The sequence below is a fragment of the Durio zibethinus genome, unplaced genomic scaffold (genome assembly GCF_047325235.1).
Source record: "Durio zibethinus cultivar Kanyao isolate XHJ-2024 unplaced genomic scaffold, ASM4732523v1 HiC_scaffold_2, whole genome shotgun sequence".
Lineage (NCBI taxonomy): Eukaryota > Viridiplantae > Streptophyta > Magnoliopsida > Malvales > Malvaceae > Durio > Durio zibethinus.
In genome coordinates, this window is record NW_028323043.1 from 3098502 (window position 1) to 3106001 (window position 7500).

The 7500-nt window shown below is 34.6% G+C and overlaps 1 protein-coding gene and 1 non-coding gene across 2 annotated transcripts in view; one reads left to right on the forward strand and one right to left on the reverse strand.

The window, feature by feature from the left end:
- The window catches only part of LOC149506018 (DNA-directed RNA polymerase subunit beta'), a 4559-nt gene extending 3050 nt beyond the window's left edge, over positions 1-1509 (reverse strand). The window contains exon 1 of the mRNA XM_089757910.1: positions 1-1509. This exon is cut by the window's left edge and continues 546 nt beyond it. The gene's annotated coding sequence lies outside the window, so the exon portion shown is untranslated.
- A 2879-nt stretch (positions 1510-4388) lies between these two features.
- TRNAC-GCA (transfer RNA cysteine (anticodon GCA)) lies at positions 4389-4460 on the forward strand. Its single transcript has one exon. It is a non-coding gene; the product is annotated as a tRNA-Cys (tRNA).
- Positions 4461-7500: the final 3040 nt, after the last annotated feature.

Below are 7500 nucleotides of genomic sequence, written 5' to 3' on the forward strand. Positions count from 1 at the left end.
AGCAATCGAAAAGATTCTGGAGCATTTTCAGGTTTAGGTATTGTTCCTCCAATGATCATAGTACCAAGTACTTCTTGGCGAGCTCTAATATGATCAGATTTATAAGTAAGCATTTCTTGTAAAATATGAGCAACACCAAATCCCTCTAGAGCCCAAACCTCCATTTCTCCTACCCGTTGTCCTCCTTGCTTGGACCTTCCTCTAAGTGGTTGTTGTGTAACAAGTGTATAATGTCCACTGGAACGCCCATGTATTTTATCATCAACTTGATGAATTAATTTCAAGATATAAGGTTTTCCTATTATAACAGGTTGTTCAAAAGGGTCCCCCGTTCTTCCATCAAATAGTCTGCTTTTTCCTGGATACTCGGGTTCAAATACCCATGGATTCGCTGTTTGCTTACCGGCTTCATATAATTCGGAAAACACTAGTTTTCTCGAAGCCTCTTGTTCATATCTCTCATCAAACGGTGCTATTCGATAATGTCTATCTAGTAGACTCCCTGCTAACCCAAGCGAGCATTCAAATATCTGTCCCACATTCATTCGTGAAGGGACTCCTAATGGGTTGAAGACCATATCAACAGGTCTTCCGTCTTGCAAATAAGGCATATCCTGTCTAGGTAAAATTTTGGAAATGATACCCTTATTTCCATGTCTTCCGGCTACTTTATCGCCTACTTTCATTTCGCGTTTCTGTGAAATATATACACGAATCGTTTCCGGATTATAACTAGAACCCCCTTTTTTCTGGATCCATCTCACATCGATGACTCGACCCCTCCCACCTATAGGTAATTTTAGACAAGTTTCCTTTGAAGTGGATACCTGAATCCCAAGTATGGCCCGTAATAATCTATCTTCTGGAGCATATGATGATTCTTTCGCCACCTGAGGCGTTAATTTACCTACTAAAATATCGCCCGTCTCCACCCAAGATCCCAGCATCACAATTCCATTTTTGTCTAAATTGCGGAGTAAATGGGCTTCTAGGTGCGATATTTCGTTAGTGATTCTTTCAGGACCTTGGCTTGTCACATGAGTCTGAATTTCATATTTTCGTATGTGAAAAGAAGTATAAATATCTTCATATACTAGACGCTCGCTAATGAGTACCGCATCCTCAAAATTGTAACCTTCCCATGGCATATAAGCTACTAATACGTTTTTGCCCAAAGCGAGTTCGCCACCAACCGTAGCGGCACCATCCGCTAAAATCTGTCCCTTTTTAATGCATTTACCCCGCTGAACCCGGGGAGTTTGATGCATACAAGTATTTTTGTTGGAACGTTGATACATAACTAATGGAATGCTTAGAGTATCCCCATTACCCGATAAAATAATCTTGTCAGTATCGGTAGAAATGATCTTTCCCTCTTGATCGGCTATAGCGGGAACCCCTGAATCTAGAGCCAATTGGCGTTCCAACCCAGTTCCAACAATGCACTTCTCGGAACGCGAAAGCGGAACTGCTTGGCGTTGCATATTAGAACTCATTAAAGCCCGATTCGCGTCATTATGCTCGATAAAAGGAATGAGGGAAGCTCCCATAGAAAAATATTGAAAAGGAAAAATACTTCGAAGATGAACTTGTTCCCATGCAATAGTCAGGAATTCTTGGCGGTATCGAGCCGGAACAACCTGTTCTTCCTGAATACCCTGATTCAAGGCCAAAGAATTTCCTGCCGCTACCATATAATATTCATCTCGACTTGGGGATAAATAAAGCATCTGTGCTTTTTTTGATCTCTCAAATATTTTATAAAATGGACTTTCTAGAGACCCCCAACGACCAATCCTGGCATGAATTGCTAAGGATCCAATAAGTCCAACATTGATTCCTTCAGACGTGTCAATTGGGCAAATGCGTCCATAGTAACTAGGATGGATATCTCGTATCCGAAAATTAGCAGTTCGCCCGGTCAATCCTCCGGGGCCCAAATAACTCAATTTTCTCCCATGAACTATTTGTGTCAATGGATTTGTTCGATCCAAAACTTGAGACAATGGGTGTAATCCGAAAAAGGATTCATAAGTGGTTGTTAATGGAGTCGAAGTTACCAAATTCTGAGGAGTCGGTATCAATTTATGCCTAATTGCTCCGCATATAGTTCCTCTAACTACATTTTCTAAACGAACCAGAGCCAATCCGAATTGATCTTGTAAGAGATCCGCTACAGAACGAATACGCTTATTTTTCAAATGATTCATATCGTCAAGTGTACCCATTCCAAATTTCATTCCAATCAAATGATCCGCAGCTGCCAATATATCTCGCGGTAACAAAAATGTATTGTTCTGAGGTATATTAAGATTCAGTCTCTGGTTCATATTTCGTCGACCAATCCTTCCTAATTCACATCTTTGCTGAAAGAATTTCTTTTGTAATTCCTTACACAAGGATTCAGAAAATACCGGATCCCCGCCTACACAAGAAAATTGTTGATAAAACTCCAAAATGGCATTTTCTTTTGACCCAATTTTTTTTTTTTCCTTATCGGTCAGGAAAGACAAGAAAATTTCAGGGTAGCAAACATTCTCTAGAATTTCTCTTAGATTCGAACCCATAGCTGATGATAGAACTAGAATAGATATTTTCTGTTTCCTACTTACACGAGCCCATATCCTTGCTTTTCTATCAATCTCTAATTCGAACCTCCCCCCCCAATCTGATATTATGGTACCAGTATAGACCGAAATTCCGTTAGGATCCAATTCTGATCGATAATAGATACCGGGGCTTTGCAATATTTGATTGATCACAATTCTGTATATTCCATTTACTATAGAAGTTCCGAGGGAGTTCATTAAAGGAATGTTTCCAATAAAAATTGTTTGTTCTTGCATATCCTTACTGGTTTTCAAAATTAATCCTGCGGATACATATAATTTAGAAGAATATGTGAGTGATTCATATACAGCATCCCTTTCTTTTATCAACGGTTCCACCAATTGATATGTTTCCACAAATAATTGAAATTCAATTTCTTGATCTGTATCTTCAATTTTTGGAAACTTATCAAGTTCTTCTGTTAAGCCCCGATCCATGAACCCACAAAATCCTTCAAATTGTATCTGATTCAACCCAGGTATTGTATACATTTCCCCATTTTCATTCCCGAGCATTTTGAATTTCCCATTTATCAAAAAAATCCCATTCTTTTCTCATTCTTCATCGAATCATATGAATCGATCTAATAATGATGGAATTGAATTTCTATTCTGTTTACTGAATCACATGAAATTTTATCTAACTCCATATACCATATAATATATATGGAATGTATGAAATGCGTATGAACGGAAGAAGAAAAATTATACTCAAATTTTAATTTATATTTATAACAAACAGCTACATAAAAGAATTGATAAATGCCATTTAGCCTTATGGAGTTTTGTATAGAATATCAAAAAAAAAAATAATAATTCAATTTCTACCATTATTATGATATTCCATATTCCAATCCGATTGAATACCAGAAAAATGAAATGAATTCCTGATTTGATCTGTTCGTTGAGATAAAGACAAAATAATCATAAAATATATATCGGGAGAGAGTTGATTTTTCTAGCACTTAATTTTTTCATAGATTCCATTGTTCTGTTCAAAAAATGATTCGCAGAGAAGAGAGATGTTTTTACCCATTTTTTAGTTTTTTATTTTTTAGTAGAATATTTAGAATATGATTGAAGTGCGTACGAAAAGAGGGCTTGTATTTATTAAACATATGCAGATATAGCATTTCTATTTATATATGTCTTTCCTCTTTTCTTTTTATTCCATTATAGCTCTCTAGTGGAGACAACACATGGCGTGCTCTATCAAAAATTCTATTTTTTCTTTAATTTTAATCTATTCAATGAAAAATTGAAACACGATAATTTCTTGCTGATTCCCTATGGACATCATATCTAGATAGATAAAATACCTCATTAGATAACTAGAGCTGTGTAACAACTTATGTTCGGGGGTTTACATAGACTCATAATTGCTGTTATATTATTATAATATAATTTATAATTATATAATTTATAATTGAAATTAAGAAAGTTTTTTTATTGAATTGAAAAATTGAAAAAAAAAATCAATACTAATTAGTTATGTATCCATTTTTATTTTCTTATACCATTAGAGAAAGACAAGTGAAGAAGAATCGTCCATAAATTTGCCGTCAATAGTTAATAGTTAATGGTTCCAATTTTTTTGTCCTGCATTTTTACTTTTGTAACTGAGAATCCACATTTTCTTTTTCAATAGAAAAGAAAAAAGAAAGGGAAAGTTTTTGTTTTTAGATATTGTGTGTCTTGAGATACTATAACCAATTGAAGGTATGGATCCAATCTAAAAATAAAAAGGGGATACTCTCATTTTTTTGTTTGTAGCCTTTTGGCGACATGGCCGAGCGGTAAGGCGGGGGACTGCAAATCCCTTATTCCCCAGTTCAAATCCGGGTGTCGCCTGATCAACAAAAAACGCGAAATCCTATATTCTGTTTTGCTGATATAACTCGACCAATTTTCTCCGGCAAAAACAAGTGTAAGAAAAGGACTCTTGATACTTTCTTGATTATAAACTTGATTATAAACTTCCGGAGGTTTTGTTTTCTAAAGTGTTGTAAATCCTTACGTCTAGGATTCAAGGAAAAACTAGAGTAGTGGAAGGGAATGAGTAAATCTTGATATGGTAGCCCCTCCCCTACTAATAGAGGGGCTACTATCGGAGTCTTGAATTAGATTGGATAACGGGAGTGTTTAATTAACTAATGAATGGTTGTAGAAGGGTTGGAAGATACTTTGTATACAGACTGATGAAAGTCTCTGAGTGTTCAGGCATCCAATCAATATTAGATTGGATGGATAATTGGCTTTTACTTAATAAGGGACACCAAAAGAAAGAAGAAGTCTTATTATTGCTACATGTGAGTAACATTCTTTTGATACTTCCAAAAGTGTTACTGCGTATTTTGCTTGTGCTTAATGGTTCTCGATTTTACTAGAAATCATATAAGAACTTGTTATAAGCGGATTTATTGAAGTGTTTCATCAACGGTGGTGTGTCAGAATTCCCTTTTCCTTTTGACTCTGCACCGGTAATTCCACTATTATTAGTGAACAATAATGGAAAAATTCCTTCCTATTTGTTTCATATTCATAGAAATTAGGGGACATAATACACATGGATATAGTAAGTCTTGCTTGGGCTGCTTTAATGGTAGTCTTTACATTTTCCCTTTCACTCGTAGTATGGGGAAGAAGTGGACTCTAGGGGTACTTCTAATTGGGTTGAGGAATCAAACCGTATCAATTGTTTTCTAGATCGTTTTGCAAAGCCTTTTTAACTATTTTATTAGTCTTCATTTCGAAATTCTTGGATTCTAGTGGAGTAATGTATTCTATGAATAATACCCTTTCAATCAAAATCAAACAAACATTTCAATAATTCCCATGTTCGTATTTCGAAAGTAAAAGGGATACGGATGATAGGCAATTTATTAAAAAAAAAAAAGAATTCTTCCTAAATTTTCTATTTTGATGAACCAGCTCTTACCAGAGTTATATATGGACAATGAGGGACAAGGAACCCCCCCCCCTTTTTTTTTTCTGTATTTGTTTGTTTTTATTTCCTTCCCTCTTTACTGTTACTGTTCAAAGAGAAAAAAAGTAGTTCTTTTATTTAATAAGATCTTGCCTTAGTGTAGTCACATATTGCACACTTACCCCCTGTTTTATTTATTATTTTAGGAATTTTATTTATGCCATGCTTTATTGACTCATTTCATATCATGGATCAAAGAAAAGAAGTTAAATTAAAAATCGGTTCCATGAAATGAAAGAATTAGAAAATCGTAAGACTTGCCTTTCAATTATTTCAGATTGATTGAAATCAACACAAATAAAATAGATCAAGCGAAGAAATAAAATTGAGATACTATGTACATTACATATATTTCATTACATATATTTAATTGATATCGACATGTATGAAGATACATATTGTAGATTCATCTATATTAAGCTTGTATCTTTATACATTACAATAATAGATATGGATAGTATGGTAGAAAGATTCATATTTTTTTTCTACCATACTATCGAGTTTGATAGGATACTGCTGATTCTAGTCCATTCATTTTATTTAATTTATTTAAGACGTGAAATTGGAATCCTTTTTTTCTTAAATCCTTGATAAAAAGTCAAGTTTCATTCAAATTAATCACTTTGACTGACAGTTTTTACGTATATTATAAGTAAAAAGGCGGTAGGAACTAGAATGAACAGCGCTGTAGCAATAAATGCGAGAATATTTACTTCCATAATTTCATTGTTTTTTTTACTTCGCAATAACTCGGGATTTAATCCCATAGAGATGATAAATTTGTCGCTTGTAAATTCAATGCGATGACTTACATTTCAATGACATCGAATCGGATCAATATCATGAATAACAATATCTAAGCTATCAAATCGATTCACCGTCGAGAATTGAATAGTATAACATAGGAAGCTCTTTTATCCACACCGAATACAAAATTGGATTCCTGGCCCAATCAAAAGAATTCCTTTCCTTTATTTCTATATATTCTTTTCCACTCTTTCTTTTCGATAATCTACCGCCTTCCTTGTACAATCATCTGATGATGTATCATCTGACTGCTTTTCCACTTTCACCGTTTACAAATAGTTTACAAATAAACCCCAACAAAAAATGGAAAGGAAAAAATAAATAAAAAAGGCTATCCTTGGGAATGAAATTCTTTCATTTGTATTCCCTTTCACAGAAAATGGAGGGATCAATTGATGTATTTTTTTTTTATTGTATCCGTCGGGACTGACGGGGCTCGAACCCGCAGCTTCCGCCTTGACAGGGCGGTGCTCTGACCAATTGAACTACAATCCCAGGGCAATAAAGAAAAGTGTACAGCATAGATATTCTTATGATTTCATTCAAGCCATTTTCTATTTAAATTTTAGATTCGAATCGCCGTGTTGTAACAAACAAAGGCGCGAGTGATATATTGATATCCATACGGGTATGCGCTTTAGTGAGAGCAACGCGGATTACTAGTTACTAGTAATCCTTTCGTTATTGCCAAATCGATCGATAATCAATTTTAAAATGAAAAAAAAAAAAGAGTCTTTTTTCTTTACTTTACTCTTTCTTTTCATTAAACTTTATACTTAATGATCCTGATATGAATCTAGATCATTATCAAGGTCAGAATTTATGGGAACAAATAAATAGAACAAATAAAAAACAAATAGCGGTAGGGATGGATATATCAGAAAATTGGACTTTTTTTATTCTTCCCTAATTTTTTTGTTTGGCTTTTCTGGAAAACAAAATACAAAAAAATGGGCATTTTATGTTATGGCGGATCAGCGAATTATTGGGCCGAGCTGGATTTGAACCAGCGTAGACATATTGCCAACGAATTTACAGTCCGTCCCCATTAACCGCTCGGGCATCGACCCAGGAAGAATCAATTATAGGTTTATTGAT